This window comes from Oryza glaberrima, chromosome 4 (genome assembly GCF_000147395.1).
Source record: "Oryza glaberrima chromosome 4, OglaRS2, whole genome shotgun sequence".
NCBI lineage: Eukaryota > Viridiplantae > Streptophyta > Magnoliopsida > Poales > Poaceae > Oryza > Oryza glaberrima.
This window is the reverse complement of record NC_068329.1, coordinates 28,290,226-28,308,836: the sequence shown is the minus strand read 5'-3', so window position 1 is coordinate 28,308,836 and position 18,611 is coordinate 28,290,226. Positions and strand designations below refer to the sequence as shown.

General features: G+C 42.0%; 1 pseudogene; it reads right to left on the bottom strand.

The window, feature by feature from the left end:
* Positions 1-728: 728 nt before the first annotated feature.
* Positions 729-17,147, bottom strand: LOC127770941 (disease resistance protein RGA2-like; annotated as a pseudogene).
* Between the last annotated feature and the right edge of the window lie 1,464 nt (positions 17,148-18,611).

Genomic DNA, 18,611 nt, shown 5'->3' with positions numbered 1-18,611 from the left:
ATGTCTGCGTATGAGCAAAGAAGCTCTCATAGAAGCCCATAAAGCTCATGAGGCTGTTAGAAGATGCATTGAGGAAGAGGCCCCCTCATTCGTTAAGTTGAAGGTTCAGGAGCCCTGCAGGGAATGTAATTCTTATTACTGACATTCTTGACTGTGAAAGCTCCAAGTTGAATCAATAGTCCACATATGATTATCATCTTGGCTCTGTTTTCAGCTTTCCTTTTGGTAGGTGTTGTTGCTGTTAGTCAGGTTTTTTCCTTGCTGTACTGGGGATGAAGTATATGTCAAGCTGGTTTCTCCAACGGTTAAGTAGTATGTAAAGACAAAAAAGCAGGGCCATTTGGCCTTTTCTTCTTAAGAAAATGATTATCACGTAGATGCTATCTGTACAAGTGTAGACGGAGGCTGGGAATCTGGGATCGCGATTATTGTTAACAGTCCAAATTTCTAAAGCCTAAATAATGCAAAACTACCTCCAACAATGAAATGAGACTGTTAAGTTATGCTGGAATCAGATCAGATAGTCAATGAGACTGCTAAGTTTTGAAGACAAGGATGATTATTTCAAGAGGTAGTTAATCAACGTTTGGAACCTTTTTATTCATATATGAAGCACAAGCAACTAATAATGTTTAGTTACATTCAAGAGCTGATTCAGATATTACTTTATTACAGAAAAGAATACTTAGACCGGCTGACAGGTAATTTTTCCCATTATCGAAAGAACATAAAGAATACTTGTACATGTTTGAATGCAGTGAAAATGGGTGCTCAACTGAGAAGTCATTATACTCTGTTCTACTTTTCGAGAGAAAAATCTTGGAAAACTATTACAAAAGGAAATGTGAGAAGAAGAATGGCAAGAAGCAAAACAAGAACCCATGGTTCATCTGAGACTGATCACTTCAGTGTACAGGAATCATGCCACGGATTCTTAAGGATAGCTTCGACTTCAGTATGAACTCGACATGAATCTAACTGGCGTTAGAAACTTCCCATGACTTCAAGCCAGATGGGTAGCACTGCTCTCTATTGATGAGAACTTGCTTGCACTTATCCATGTTATGTCTTCTTCTGCCAAAGTGGACAACAAAAATGTAAGTACTTCTCAACAGAGCAAATACTTTGCAGTAGCTACTAAAGTTTGAAAGAACTAGAACAAGCTGTACAACACTCACCATATAAAGGGAAGGAGCTGGCTTTGTTTGGATGTTCATTGCAATAATTCCAGTCATTTGATGTTAATTGAACTAAAACAATCTTATCTGAAGGAGCCTTTTGTTCCCTGCATAAGGGATGAACAGAATGCACATCAAGTCATTGACGATACCACAAGCAAGGGATTTTGGGGTGCAGAGGTTGCAAACAAGACTTTAAGTTCATAGGGAACAGGGAACTCACTACATATTATGCAACATGTGGCCCAAAAATTACATCTGGCATTGGCACATTAGCGCCTGGAACAGATTAAGCTGCATCCCCTGGACAGTACCGATTTCATGTAGTTGGTGTCAATAGCAGAAGATTTACCTGAACCAATACACCTTTTGTCAGCCCATATGAGGATTCCATGTAGTTAGGCAGCATGTAAATATTCAGAAGAGGTGGACATAACAAAAATCTAACCAGTTTATCACGGAAAGCAATAAGAAAAATTACATAACAGCACGACTTGGTATGAAGAATAAAAAAACAATGCCCTTCAAACATTATCGATTTAAATGTTTAGAAAACAGAGATGTTCTGAAGCCTTAAGATCAACAAAGTTGGATAGGGAAAGAAAAATATTTCCCAATGGTAATTTCCAATACTAGATTGAAGGAAAGAACATGGCATACTTAACAAGGTAGTTTCCATGAATAGCACAAAGAAGTGACACATGAGAATCAAATGGTAATCTATTTGTAGCTCAAACACGAAATATAAGTTCTCCTGCAAACTTGTACTGGTGTGCTGTGGAGTGTTCAGGTCAGTTGAATAACTAAGCAGTAACATGGAAGCATTCACATCCTTTAAAGTGCAAATCGTGTTCAGGAGTCAAGACAGAAAAATAGTTTAAAACATTTTGAGATTACAAAAGCTATACCTTCAAGCATATTACTACTGCATTGTTGGTTCCAAAAGCTGGCCATATATTGATACATATCAAGCAATCCAACAATCATAGTTATGAATCTGAAAGTTAAAAAACCATGCATATGTTCATATTACTACTTTTTCGCGAGTAGAACATAAAACAGCTAAAAACGTACCTCTCATACGTGTTCCATATAATATTAACCTGAGATCTGAAGGGACTCCACAATGAACTAATAGGATGTAATGGCTGTTCTTGTCAATGTTCTGTACACCAGTAAATTTCATTAAGCAACAATAACTATAGGGAAGAATGAAGAATGCTGCTACACCTTGTATGTGTCAGAAATATAGCACTGGAGCAAGAAACTGCAAACCTTAATCCAAGTAGCAAAACACTGAACACTCATTGTTTTCCACAGTTGTTATGCCATGACTAGCCAAACAATACTAATTCCTCATGAGTAACAACCTGCCGAACAAACCCCAAAACAATAGTGTGTGATCTCAATGAGAAGTTACTATGAAATGACAATAACTGCAAATCAAATTAGTATTTGCAAATTTTGAGAAAAAAAATGTCAAATAATGATTTAGGATACCTGTTTGGAAGTTCGCTGCAACAATTCCCGGTAATAAAGTGCAAACAGTCTAATCTAAGGCGCATTTGGTTCACTGCATAAATGGATGAACAAAATGAGGAGCAAGTCATTGAGGATACCACAAGGGAAGAGATTTGTAGCTTCCAGAGGCTGCAACCAAGACATCAAGGTCCTAGGATATTCAGAACTGATTTTACAACCTGTGGTCCAAAAATTACGTCTACCATTGACACATTAGCACTTGGAACAGATAAAGTTGCAGCCACCAGAAAGTACCATTTTCATGTCTTTGTCAGTAGAAGATTGCCTGAACCAATCTGATATACAGAACTAAGTGTCATTGTAATATAAAATTTGACATTAATTTCCAACAATATGCGTCTGATTGTAGGGGAAGAAGACTAATAGTAGTGAGGCACTTACAGAGTTACAGTTCTGTCACTAGTTAAGCGAGATTGTAAGTGTGAAGTTGAGCAGCACGTTAAATACTGGGCATCCTGATTTAGTGGGCATAACAAAAATTGAATTACTTTGACATGGAAATCAGTGAGAAGACAATTAAGTAACCACACAACTCAATAAGAAGAAGCCGACAGACCGGAATTACATTAATTCAACTGCACTTCAAGGGTGTGCTAGGCACACCCGTTTTTCCTCTCTTCTTTTGACCTTTGTGTCGTTCTCTTGTCTTGCCATTGTACAGTTCGTTCCCTTGTTTGTAGTATTCATCCAGTGATAAGAGACTGGAATCTTTCAAAAAAAAAAGATAAAAATTACACAATTTTACTTCAAATATCAGTACTTTACATGTTCAGAAAATGGACATGTTCTGAAGCTTTAATATAAAACAGCATGGACTAAAGGAGGAAAGCATTTTCCAGTGGTGTTTACTAAATCGACAATTGAGGAAGCAAAATGGCATACTTAACAATTCCCAGGAATGGTATAAATTAGTGATACAGGTGGATCAAAAGTAGTATATTTATAGCTGGAACATGAAAAATAAATGCTCCTGAGATCTGTTCTGCTGTGCTGGAATGTCTGGTTAGCTAAATACCTACGCAGTAACACAGAAGCATACCCATCTTTTGAAATGCAAATGTTCAGGACTGCATACCATTTGAGAACACTTTGAGATTATGTGAACTAAAACCTTTAAGCATGTACTACCAGTCTGCCACACTGTTGGTTTCCAAAGCTGTGCCGCTGCCGCATCTATCTAGCAATCCAATAATCATAGTTCTGAATCTGAAAGTTTGGAACCATACATCAGTTCATATTACTACTTTTTCACAAGTAGAACATAAAAAACGTTATACAACTACTATTTCATAAGAATATGTTGAGCATAATACTAGCCTAAGTCTAAAGGGACTCCATGATGCACTGATATGATTTGATTGGGAATTCTTGTGAAGCTCCTGTACGCCATTAAATTTGTTGAGAAATGGTAACTAATAAATTAAATGTTGCTAGAACACCTTATTTTAGTAGTAAACATAGCACTGGAGTGAAAACAATATCAGTTGCAAAGCATTGAAATTTACCATTTTCCACAGTTATTATGCCGTGATGATATTTTGATCCATAATATATGCCAGTCCAACTAGCTAAACACCACTGGGTCTTCAGGAGTGATGACCAAAATATACAACCGAAGTATTAAGAATCCTACTGGACTCACATAAAAACACCTGCAAAACAAACACCCAAAATAATGTTGAGTAACCTGATTGCAACATAACTCTAAAATGGCATTAACCATGGATTAAATAAGTATTTGAATCTTATGAGAAAAAATCTTCAAAATGATTTAAGTTACCTGTTCCCATTAATTTCACTACTAAAGAGTAAAAATTGGAAAGTGGTCATCATAGTGCATCTGTCTATAGTTACATCACAAGTGAATTTACATGATTATGCAACTAACCATAAACATTTTTTTCAGATAACAGAAATGGTTTACATCAACTGACCATAACCATTCCCTAAATACACTGCTGGTATTGAAAAACCATGCAACCCTTAAGCATAAGATTAAGATATATTCGTTTTTAATCAAAGACAAATGTACAAAAAGAACAGGTAATTCATGACAGGTAATTCGGCCGACCCGGCAAATTCATGACAGGTAATGATACCTATATGGAATCTCTCTTTCTTCAGTCAGGATTTTAAAAATGTTTGCAGGGCAGGCATGCATATGGTACATTAGGAGTAAAGTTCCATTCAACATTTACTTACATGATCAATGTACAGGTAGAGGAAACCATATGAGATCCACATGCTGGGGACCGGTGCATGGATGGATTGTGGAGTTCTACAAGGCTACAGGAATGCACGACAGATTGCAAAAAAACAAACATTTAATCAGATTGTGTAGTAAGTACTGGAGTACATCAAAACACCAACAGATGATGCGATGGGACTTATTAGGTATGGGCAACAGGGAAGCACATTTGTTACCTTTACCACTCTAGTATGATTTTTGGGATGGTTCCTGTTAGCTTCCTGCACCGCTGTTTGAGCTTCTCGTTGCCGCAGTCTCTGACATCTAGTTCTTGCAGTGACCGGATGGATGGACAGTACTCGATCCCTGCAGGGAGGTACTCGATCTCTGGCATCTAGTTCTTGCAGTGCTCGGATGGATGAACAGCACTCGATCTCTGACATCTAGTACTCGATCCCTAATATCTTGAGGTTGGTAAGTCTATGTAGTCCCGCAGGGAGGCACTGCAGCTTGCTGCATTTCCGAAATTGGAGGTCCTGGAGGGAGGTGAGGAGCTGAAGGGCCTCCTCTTGCTCCTTTGTGAAGCCCTCCACCTCATTGTTCCATCTAAGGACTAGCATGGTGAGGGAGGAAGAGAGGAGCATGCAGATGGGCTTCACGAGGAAAGTCATCCGTTTCAAGCTTCTGCAGCTTGGAGGAACACTGAAGAGGAGGAAGCTGCTGCTCTTGTCTGTCCTGCAGCCCCCCGAGTTTGGGATCCAAACCAGCTGGATTTTTCATAATTTGTTTCTTTTGAAAAACTTATTTCACAAATAGTCTCTCACCAATGGGATGGTGCAGGGAGGATTGGAAAGGGCAGCCTGGGTAATAGATGACATAATTATTTAGATGACATAATTATTTAGAGTCAACAGCGAGCTATGTTATTGTCCATGCTCTAACTCTAAGACCGACAAAGTTCAGACTTTAGCAATTTGCACAAAGATCAGTAAACTCACTCGGGCACGGTAAACAAGGAAAGCATCCAACGACGTAGCCGCAGCAGCGAACGAGTTTGCATTCTTTTCTCCGAGAATACCAAGCCTGGACGGTTTTGCCTCCCACACCGCGTCGCCCTTTCTGAACGGTAATATTGAGGAAAGTCATCATCAATGTTAGCCGTTCATATCAGAACGAACAGTAAACAGTAACCAAATCCTTATCGCTATGACGCTATCGTTGATACCGATCCAAATTTCGGTGGTCTAAACAGACATTACATGATAAATTGAGGTCCCTTGTGCAGAAGTAATTCCAACCGTTGCTCTTCCTAACCAATCTGGACCACCTAAGATTAATCGAACGGCCAGCTGAGCCCGAGGCTTAGTTCTCCGCTCGGCCCACGGCCCACCCGTTGATGGACTGCGTCGCTGACTCGCAGTCGCAGGCCCACTCGTCGCCGTGGGCGCAAAAACTACTGCTTCGACCTCCTAATCCTAAGCATCCGCCGCCGCCGCCGGAGGCGCTCGCCGGAGATTCGCCCTCGTGCTGACCACCCATGACGCTGCTCTTCCATAGGTCGCATAGATGCTAGTACTTCTTTTGTTCCGTCCCTTTGCTTCTTTTTTTTTTTTGTTGGGCTGACGCTGACAACGATCCGATCCTGCAGTGCTTGGCTGCTTTGCTACATGGATGGATTTGGATTGTGTGAAGGGAATGGGGATCCATGGCTACGCGCCTACGCGTTTCAGAGATGACACGAGCAGAGCCAACACTAAAAGTTTCGAGATTTCGAGAGGAGGCAGTAGAAGCTTGATTTCTGTGGATCAAAGTTGACAGCACGCACCTGATTCTGAACACTTGAGGGTTTGCTTCAGAAATCAGAATTTGCAGATGAAGGGGCATTTGCTTCGTAGCGGTGAAGGACGGGAACCTGAAGATAGATCACCGGGAGGGAGGTAGCAAACTAGTAGCAATCAAACGACTAGCGTACAGCCCACAGCCCACTGCAATTCAATTTCTGTCAGGCACAGACAAACAACTAGTGTAGTGTTACTTCCATCCAAGGGCAAGTCCAAAGTCCAAAATACATGAGAATTACAATGAAAGTGCATGGACTGAAAATGGGTGTTAACAATTAACAAGAGTGGTTCTGCTCTGTTGTAACATCATCAGTAGGAAAACTAGCTCTAACGGCGAAGTTATGAAGAGAATCAGTCAATCAGCAGCGTGCATTTTAAGGCACGTATCAGCCCACCTGACATACCATTTAGGCATTTACAACGAGAAAGTGATGCAGTAAATGGCATATCACTTTAGTGTACAGGAAGCATATGCCATGGATTCTTAAGGGTAGCTTCAACTTCAGAATGATTTCGACATGCCATGGAATTGTTGCTTGACTTCAAGCCAGATGTGAGCAGCATTGTTTTGTTCAGGATGAAAATTTTTTTTTGGGAATACGCAAAGAGCGCATTTTTTCCATTAAGAGAAATAAAAGTTATTTACATTTGAAAGAGAAAAACAGCACGGGACTAATACAGGACAATAACAGACAATCCTAGGTCTATCTCTCGCGCTGATTTTGGCGACCAAACTCCCTCCTGAATTGCAGTGCAGGGATCGTCGGGTTTGCTTTACGCCAAAGAGAGGCTTCGTCCACCATCCCTCTGGCCACATCCACCCAAGATCTACACTGCTGATTGAAGATCCGACCGTTCCGTTCCTTCCATATTGTCCATGCTACCAATGTCACCACAGTGTCGAAGCCTCGACTATGTGACTCACTTAGCACCATTCTGCTATCGCACATCCATTGGTGAAAAGAAGCTTCATTCACCGGCAGGCAGTTGGGGTGGCCGATTGCTCTCAAAGTCCACCACCAAAGCTGCCTTGATTCTGGGCAGCCGACTAGGATATGATCAATGCTCTCATCTTGCTGATCACAGAGAATGCAGCGGTCGGGATACGGCAATCCCCGACTCTGCAGTCGGTCGGCTGTCCAGCATCTGTTCAACGCGACCAGCCAGAGGAAGAAACGACAGCGAGGTGGTGCCAACGAGTTCCAGATCGGCGTGGATTCAAAGGCAATTCGCCCAAGGAACAAAGCTTGGTAGGAAGATTTTGAAGTGTATTTGCCTGAGCTTTCCCACTTCCAGGAGAGTGAGTCGGGCTCTGCGGAAGAACAATCAACTGACTGAATTAGCGACCAAAGTTTGAGGTATTCAAGTATTGCCTGAGTCCCAAGCGCACCACTTATGTCCTTGATCCATCTACGGTTAGACAGCGCTTCAGCCACCGTCCGACGCTTCCGAATACGAGTAGAGACATGATCGTAGATGGAGGGTGCAATAGCTCGGATGGTTCCTCCTTGCAACCAATTGTCCTCCCAGAAAAGGATTGTTTGCCCGTTACCTAGCTGACAGACGGTGGAGGCGGTGACAAGGTGAAGTTCTTTCTGTGAGCAGGGGATTTCCAATCCCTGCCAAGGCTTGGCCAGAGAGGTCCTTTGCATCCACGTCCAGCGGGAACGCAGTGCAATGCCCATGAGCTCCAAGTTCGGCACACCAAGACCTCCATAATCCTTAGGGGAGCATACTTTGGTCCAGGCTACCCGGCAGCATCCACCATTCGCTTGCGCCTTACCCGCCCAAAGAAAACCACGCCATACCTTATCAATACCTTTGATCACCCACTTGGGTGCATCAATTGCGACCAATAGATAGATTGGTATGGCGCTCAAGACAGCATTGACCATGGTTACATGACCGATCGACGACATCTGATTAGATTTCCATGTGGGCAGTCGTCGGGCAACCTTGTCAACAAGAGGCTGCAGGTCCTCTTTTTTCAGCTTGAAGATGGATAGGGGCAGACCCAGATATTTGCACGGGAAGGACGCAATAGCACATGGAAGCACCGGTTGTATTAAGGTGATTTGCTCATCTGTGCATTGAATGGGCATGGCTGAGCATTTGGCGAAGTTCGTGAACAACCCAGAGGCATCACCAAAGATGCTCAAGATCTCAGTTGTTGCCGTTATCTCCTCGATCTCAGGTTTGATGAAAACGACCACATCATCGGCATATAAGGAAATTCGATGAGGAATTTCCAACCCATTCAGCAGACCGGCGTCTTCGGCTTGATGAAAGAGCAGTGTCAGGTAGTCCATTGCTAAAATGAAGATCATTGGTGAAATCGGGTCACCCTGCCGGACTCCTCGCCTATGCTGCACCAGCTCTCCCAAAGCCCCATTTATGAGAATGCGAGTTGTTGCGGTGCGGAACAGCAATGCGACCCAAGCTCTCCATCTCTCACCAAAGCCCTTGTGCTCCAGCACTTCCAGGATGAAAGGCCAGGAAATCGAGTTGAATGCTTGCGCAATGTCTAACTTCAGTAGAAGAGACGACCGTTTCTTTTGGTGAAGTTTCTTTGCGTTTCTTCAGGATGAAAATTTGCTTGCGCTTATCCATATTATGTCTGCTGAAAAAGTGGGGTGACAGAAAATGTAAATACTATGTCGCACTCACCATATAAAGGGAATTAGGATTGGCTTGTTTGGATGTTCACTGCAACAAATCCCAGATAAAAATGCCCAAAGAAAAAAACTGTACAATCTGAAAAACAGAAAGAGGAGCAAGTCATTGTGGATACCACAGGGCAAGGGATTTTGAGTGTGCGGAGGCTGCAGCCAAGACATTAAGGTTTTGGAGACTCGCAACAAATTGTGCCACATATGGTCCAAATATTACCTGGCATTGTCTTGGAACGGATAGAGCTGCATCCATGGCCATGAGACAGTAACGTCTTCATGTTGCTGAGTGGCAGAATGCTATCTGAACCAATCACGCCTTTTGGCAGCCTGCATGAGTACTCCAAGCAGATGTTCTACAGAACTAGAGTATCATAGTAATAGATAGTGGAATTAGCTTCCAACAGTATGTATCTAATTGAAGTAGGAAGAAGAATAATAAGGTTTAGTCACTCACAGTTACATCACCACTGGCACGATTACAAGTATGCAGATGGGCAGATGTAAATACTCCATTGAAGTAACACCCTAATTAGCAGCCAGAAGCAGCCAGAACAAAATTGAACTTTGTGATGCAAAACAATGAGAAACAATTAAGTAGCCACAAAACCCGATATAAAGATAAAGAATAATACAATGATACTTGTAACATTAATAAGTAGTCCTCCTAACCGGTACAACGCTGCAGTGGAAAATTATGATCAGTTCAGTAACTAAGCAGTAACATAAAAGCATTCATATCATTTGAAGTGCGAGTAGTGTCCAGGAATACTTGGCACTTGAACACACATTGAGACTGTGGCAGCTATACCTTCAGGCCTGTTATTGCCACGTTACACTTCCAAAGCAGTGCTAGTGTACTACAGCCCACAACTAGCAAGCAATTCAAGAGTCATACTTATGAATTAAAGCTAACAGCAATATCAAAACACTGAAAATTCATTGTAATCAACACACTGAGGTTGCAAGTGGGCAGCATGTTGAATACGGGGCATCCTTATTTAGTGGACAGAACAAAAATCAAATTACTTTTACATGGAAAGCAATGACAAGGCCATTAAGTAACCACATAACTCATGTTCAGAAAATGGAGATGATGAGGAGAAGAACATTTTCCAACGGTTTTTACTAGATTGAGCAAAGAAAATGACATACACAATTTCCAGGAATGGTATAAAATTAGCGACACGGGGGGATCAAATGGTGGTCTATTTATAGTCCAAACATGAAAATAAAAACTCCTGACATATGTTATGCTATGGGAGTTATACCTTCAAGCATGTAACTGCCACATTGCTGGTTTCCAGAGATGTGTCTCTGCCACATCTATCTTGCAATCCAATAGTCATAAATCTAAATCTGAAAGTTTGGAACCGTACATCAGTTCATATTAATCTTCATAGGAACATGTTGAGCAGAATATTAGCCTGAGTCTGAAGGGACTCCATGATGAACTAATGTGATTTGATGCTATTGTTGTGAAGGTATTGTATTTTGATGCTCTTATTGTGATGCCATTATATTTCACTAAGAAATGGTAACTGAGAACTTAAATGTGGCTAGAACACCTTTTATGGTAGCAAATGTAGTGCTGGAGCAAAAATATTTGCAAACCTTAATATCAGTTGCAGAACACTGCTAACTTATCATTTTCCACAGTTATCAAGCCATGATGGTATTTTGATCCATAATGTATGCTGTTATGTGGGGCATTCAGTACCAGCGCCGGAACCGTCGCCAGCAGCCATAGCAGGCGCCATGAGGTTGGATCAAGTTGTTAGGATTAGTTTCAGTTGATTAAGTTTGTTAGGAAGATTAAGTTTGTTAGTTCCTGGTTAGTAGCTGTTTGGTTTCCATTGTAAGGCTATATAGGCCATTCAGTTTAAGTAATGAATCAAGAAAGAAGTAATCCCAGTTTCTGTTAGTTTCCACCACGGCTCCGGGGAGGCGAGGCGTGCGACCTCGCCCTCCCGTCGAGCACAGCTACGCGCTGCGCCACTTAGGGCCGGCGCCTAACATATGCCAATTCAACTAGCTAAACATTGCTAAGTCTTCAGGAGTGACGACCAAAAATATGCACCCAAAGTATTAAGAAGCCTAATGGAACTCACATAAGAACACCTGCGCAACAAACCCCAAAACAATGGTGAGTAATCTGATTGCAACATAACTCTGAAATGCCATTAACTGTGGATTAAATTAGTATTTGCAACTTATAATAAAATCTCAAAAAATGATTTTAAATATCTATTCTTATTACTTCCATTACTACATAAGAAAATTTGGAAACTTCCATTACCAAAGAGGAAAAATTAGAAACAGGTCATCTTAGTGCATCTGTCTAGGAATCAAAATATTTGGAACATCGTACTCCTTAAGTGAATTTACAAGATTATGCAACTATGTAATACCATTTTTTAGATAATGGAAATAGTTTGCATCAACTAACCATAACCATTCCCTAAATGCACAGCACGTATTAAAAAAACTATGCTACCTTGAAGCATAAGATATATTCATGTTCAATCAAAGACAAGCTTGCAACATGCAGCAGCTTGTTCATGACAGGGATCAGACCTATATGGCATCTCTTTCTTCTATATGGGTTTATAAAAGGTTCTCCGGGAATATCTAGGCAAGGATATTCCCAACATCAGGAGTCAAGTTTCATTCAACATTTACTTACATGATTTATGTACACCAGATGAGATCCACATGTTGGGGACCTATGCATAGATGGATTGTGGAGTTCTACAAGGCTACAGGAATGTACAACTTGAAGGCAGTGCCCTGCACGACAGATTGCAAAAAAACAAACATTTAATCAAATTGTGTAGTAAGTACTACATCAAAGCCCCAACAGATGATGCGATGGGACTTAGGTATGGGGAACAAGGAAGCATTTGTTACCTTTATTCGTCTAGTTTGATTTTTGGGATGGTTCCTATTAGCTTCCTGCACCGCTGTTTGAGCTTCTCGTTGCCGCAACCTCTGACATCTAGTTCCTGCAGTGAACTTGGGAGGCCACCCTTGGGCAGCGACCGGATGGATGGACAGTACCAGATCTCTAATCTCTTGAGGTTGGTAAGTCTATGTAGCCCCGCAGGGAGGCACTGCAACTTACTGCATCTCCGAAATTGGAGGTCCTGGAGGGAGGTGAGGAGCTGAAGGGCCTCCTCTTGCTCCTTCGTGAAATGCTCCACCTCGTCGTTCCCACTAAGGACTAGCATGGTGAGGGAGGAAGAGAGGAGCATGCAGATGGGCTTCACAAGGACTCCCGCGAAGTCATCTATCTTGAGCTCCTGCAGCTTGGAGGAACACTGAAGAGGAGGAAGCTGCTGCTCTTGTTCGTCATGCAGGCCCCCGAGTTTGGGATCCAAACCAGCAAAGAATCTGAGGGTTCTAGTAATTTTTAATTTACTGAGCTGACCCTGGGTAAGGAGAGGCCACAGGACCTCACATCTCAAATCCTCCCCACAATCATCGATGTATAGTTGAGTGAGAAGGTTGGGGTTTGGGATGAAATCCAGGGTCAGGACGCCCCCCATACGGCCTGAAATCTGGAGGTATTGCAGGGAGGACGGGAAAGGGCAACTTGGGGCCTCGTAGGCAGAGAGAAACTTGGGGCATCCCCAGATTTCTAGTCTCTGGAGGGAGCGCAGGGATTGGAGCCCCCATCCTCCTGTCTCATCCTCGTGGCTGGTGGGAAGAGCAGGACGAGCAACATCTAGGATAAGACTCCGGCAACTGTTGAGATGCAGTCGCTGTAGAGAGTTGGAGAGGTGGGCTGGGAAGAGCAGCATCCCATCTTCATCTTCTTGATCCATGGCTAGCTGGGGTACCACTTCCTCTTCCTCCACCAAATCCTCTGCTACTTGCTGCTGCTTAATAGATTCGACTGCTTGTGTATCCTTCAGTTCAACAGTTGTTGTTTGCTGCTGTTCTACAGTTACACACATCCGTGTAATCTTGTGGCAGAGCCAAAGATACAAGTGTGAGAGCTTTGGGAGACGAGAGAGCAATTTTGTCAATGCTTTTCCATCGCCAGACCAATTCCAAATATCTAGGCACTCAACTGGAAGCTGCCACTCATCTTCACTACTGCTTTCTGATGGATGGAACACCACACTTGAAGAGAAAATTCTGAGTTTCTTCAGTGAAGTCAGCATTGGAAGGTGACTCTCTTTGCAATTCTTGATCTCCAAATGTTGTAGTTGGGTTAAATTATAGAAAGCAAGAATCTTGTCATCTAAGCCATTTAGATCTGTGTTTCCTGTGATTTCCAAGGTGCATAATGTGCTCGTATAGTGTAATTCTTTCAAGCTTGTCCCCACATCCTTTATGTGAATAGAGCACAGGGTCTGTGTGTAAGGCATAGGAGGCATTCTCATCAGTTGTGGACAATTCTCAATTTCAACCTCTCTTAGCCTAGGAAACAAATTCTTATATCCTTCTGATGGGCAATAAGTACAATATGAAAATGGTAATTCTACTAATTCATTGCATTCCTTCACGATGAGTACTTCCATGCGTGACAACATCGAGACTTCTTTTGCTGTCCATTTTCTCAAGTTAGGCAACCCGACAAGTTCAAGCCTCTTCAAGTTCTGAAAGCTTTGTCCTGTGTTGCAGCTAACAAATTGATCTTCACCAAGTCCGTTTACCAAACACATCTCCCCTATTGGCGGAAAGTTTTTCCATGTTACATTAGAAAGATGAAGAGTCTCCAAGGATTTCACATAGAGTTCTGCACCTAGCCATGATGGACAAGTAGATCCTCCATGTTCAATGATGAATAACTCTTTGAGGTTGTTACATGGTCGAAGGTTCTCAAGTACTTGATCTTCTTTGTCGGGATACCTACTTACTTGGCATTTGTCCCAACTTAATGCCAACTTCTGTAAGTGGTTCTTATCTAAAAGTTTTGCTTCGGTTGTTGCTTCTTTTGTGTGTATGCTACCAAGGTTATAAATACCAAGTCTTCTTAGCTCCATCAAATGACCTAATTGCTTTAGTTCAAATCCTTTTTCCTCTTCATGGACTTCAAATTTTTCCAACTCTTGTAAAAATTGTAGTTTTCCCACATTATAAATAGTAGGGTGAGGATCTACTGTAAGAAAATGTTGTAATCTTGAAAGGTTGCTAAAGTCTCTAGGCAAATCAAGAGAACCTCTCCATTCTTTTAAATCCAGAATCTTCAAATGATAAAATCTAGAAAGAGCACTTGTTAAGTGAAGTTCACTACTAGACATTGTCCCCAACCTTAGGTAGCGTAGATGGAGAAGTGTTGAAACTTGATATAATATGGACTCCACAGGAAAATCCATATTGGGCAAATGAAGAACTCGAAGAGCATGTGCTTCCTTGAACAATTCACGAAAAGTTCCAACAAAGCTTTCATCTAATCCTCCAAATATGATCAGGGTTCGCAAGTTTTCAACCCTTATTCTTGTCTTTAGTTTTAGCAATCCAATCATAAAGCTTTCGTTAGTAACTCCATCACTATCATCTTCATCACCTATAATGATAGACAAGTGACGAATGGAAGGCTGAATTCCCACTGATCTCACATTAGAGCAATGTAAACTGACACACTCCCGAGATGCAACCTTCACTGCTAAATTATGTAGCAGATCATGAATAATATAGCACAGATGCCCGTTGGTTTCATCTTTTTTGAAAAATCCATAGTTGACCAATTCTTCTAAATTGCTCAATGCTACATCTTCAAATGTTTTATTGTGACATTCAGAATGTAAAATATCTAATCCTATCCAAAAACAAATGAGCTCTTTGTAGTCAAACTTGTGGTCTTCAGGAAACAAAGCACAGTACGAAAAACATTGTTGCAGATGATATGGTAGATAATCATAGCTAAGCTTAAGTGCCGGCATAATGTCATGATCACCAGCTTGCAATTCCCATTCTTTGCTCTCTAAGATTCTCGTCCAATGATTTTGTTCAAGGTGGTTCCTCAATAATCTGCCAACAGTTTTTGCTGCAAGAGGGGAGCCTTTTAGTTTCTTCACTATATCTTTTCCAGTCTTAAGTAACTCTGTATAACCATTTCTTGGTTGTTCTTGGTCAAATACATAAACAAGGAATAATTTCCAAAACTCCGTATCAACTAAACCTTCCAATTGAATTGTATTATCTGTTGTCTTAACCATTTCCGCTACTACTGGAAACCTTGTTGTGACTAAAATTATGTCACCCTTTGCTTGTCCTTTTCTGAGTGGTACTAGAAACCTTTTCCAATCATCACTTTCACACTTCCAAATATCATCCAATATCAATAAGAGCCTTTTAGATTTTAATCTTTGTTCAATCAGCTCTTCCGCTCTACCATTTTTAGTTTCATCTTCCATACTTGGAACATATTCTTTAATCTCTTCTATGAGCTTATCTACGTTGAAGTTTTGAGATACACATATCCAAACCTTGATCTGAAAATGGATTTTCACTTCTTGGTTGTTATATATTTCCTGTATGAGTGTTGTCTTCCCTATGCCTCCAGGGCCGACAATTGGCAACACAGTCAAGTCCTTGCCATAGTATGTACCTTGAGTTATATCATCTACAATGCTCTTCGTTATATCATCCCTCCCATACAGTTTAGGCTCTGTATTTGTAGGTGTCGTGATGGAACGACTGCTCGCAGTACTGGAATCAATGCTACGGATAGAATGGTGTAGCTCTAGATTAAGAATGGTGGTGACCTTTGCACACACGTGCTGCAGTTGGTCAACAATATCCTTCATTCTTGTAGACAGACCCACTCTGTCAATCTTCAACTTTGGCGTTTCTTTGATCATTTCCTTTCTCTGCTGTGGTGGCTTGCGCATGCAAGCACCACAACAGATTGAAACGCTAGAATCACCATCATCATGAACAGCTGGAAAAGATGAGCAATGGAGGCGTTTACCGACAGCATGGATGGTGTTGCGAGCACCGGAAACAAGCTTGCGGATGCCGCCGCCGGTGGCCTCCTCCTCCTCCTCCTCCTCCTCCTCACTGTCGTGGTCGTTGTGTGACCAACCACAGCAGAGGCCACGTCCTTGCGCGCCTTGTTCTGATCTTGGATAGGTGTGACCACCATTGTCAGCAGCAGCAGCAGCACAGGAGCATTTAGAGAATCCCAGCCGTTTGCTGGCAGCTTTAGCAGTGTGGTGAGCATTGAGGAAGAGGTTGCGGGCGCAGCCCTTGGCGTGCTCATCGGCGGCGTGGTAGGTGCCGTCGAGCTCGTCCTGGATGCGGAAGTAGTCGAGCTCGTCCAGCACGTCGTCGGCGTCGAACGCCAGGTCTCGCAGCTTCTGGAGGAGCTCCTTGAGCGCAGGGCTGCGTATGTCTTTGCCCTGCGCGTTGTCGAGCACCCCCTGCGCGTAGAGCAGCTCCATCTTGAGGGCGTCCACGTTGGGTCCGAGCTCCCGGCTGGCCGCCCACGCCTCCACCAAGCCGTCCGAGACGGGGCCGAGGGCCTTGCCCACCACCCACCGCGCCGCGCTCACGGCGGAATCCATCGATCCGATGCGCGCGGTTGCGCTTCAGTCCAAGATGCTGCATGCAAAATCGAGAAGACGAACCATTAATTCTCACTCAAATGCAATCGAATGAACAGTAATATGACAGTGGTATTCAGCTATTGTTGATTCGTGGCTGCTGTTAGAGGAGAGTGGATACGTACGTTACGACTTACCCAAGGCCGTACGTGCTTCTGCGGCGTCGGCAGTCGGGGGCACGAAGGTGGAGCGCTCAGATATTGGGGGTGAATGCTTGAGAGAACCGTGCAAAGAGGGTCGAGTTGTGGCGCTTGCTTTGGAGACGGGAGTCCGGAGGGAAGATGCTGGATGGAGGCTGCTAAATTACTCCACTAACCTTGTCTGTTTTTCTTTTTTTCTAAAAAAATATATTTCCTCGGTTTTCACAATGCTAGATGTTTTGCTTTTAAATAAATTTATACATAGACATATGTATATGCTCTATATATGTGTTTAGATTTATATATGAGTTTTTAGTAAATTTAGAAAAGAGATAAAGAAGCCAAAATGTCATTTTGTGGAACGGAAGGAGTAGCTATTTAGATGACAAGCGGAACAAAGGTACATCACATTAACGGGATGAAAAACAACATTGAGCTCGCTTCCTTCGTCGGCGGGTTTGCCCAGCTTGTTTGAAACTTTCACACGGAACACCACCGTTTAATAGCTTGAAAAATGTGCTAACGAAAACCGAGGTAAAAATCTGAATCTTAATAAAAAAAATCTAGGTCCTTTTTTTTCTAATTAAGATGCAGATTTCACCTCGATTTCTGTTACCACATTTTTATAAAGTGCTAAATTTCTGGTAAGAAGTTGCTTTAAAATATCAAATAAAGCTATTTTTTAAATTTATAATAATTAACTTAATTAATTATGCAATAATAACTCAACTACTACATGTCAAGTTAAAAAAAAGGGACAGATAACATGTGAGATTGAGACCGTCTTCACGTGGATACCACACGTCAATTTACTCTCTCCGTCCTAGTTTATGAAAAAAATAAACCTAGTATGGATCCGGAAAGGAGTCATATTCATATTTATAGGTTGCAGCGATCAAACCGAAAAAGTGTTCACCTGCGTGGACGCATTAGTCCAAGCAAAGTGTCCTTGTACGTAGATTTTATAAACGTTACTAGGTTGGAAACAGATTCGACCCACAGAAATGAGCTCTCCGCGCGCTCCTCGCTGGCAGATCTCAAGAAGAGGTCCCGTGCAGAGATACTAACAACAATGCAGTATAGAACTTTTTTAAGGTACACTTGGAAAAAAAAACTCCACACTTCAACAATGCAATATATAATTACTACAAGAGCGTGACTATTGGCACGCTTACAATTTTATAACCTGCACAATATGCTTAATGAGTATGTAGGTTTAATAGACTAACATCATACCATTTAATATATTGATGGTATGAAAATGGAAGGGGTTGGATATTGGCTACCGGAAATTATTTTTCTAGCAGAAAAAAAGCTGCGATATCTAATCCATTTTTTTGGCCGGTGAAGCAGCTAGAAACCCTGCTTCACGATGCCCAACAATTTTTATCAATGGAAAAGTCGATAATAGTTATCCAAGAGTTCTGTGTAAAAGGATTATCATGCAACGGATCAAAGGTACATCATGGATAGCACACTATGACACCACGGAGA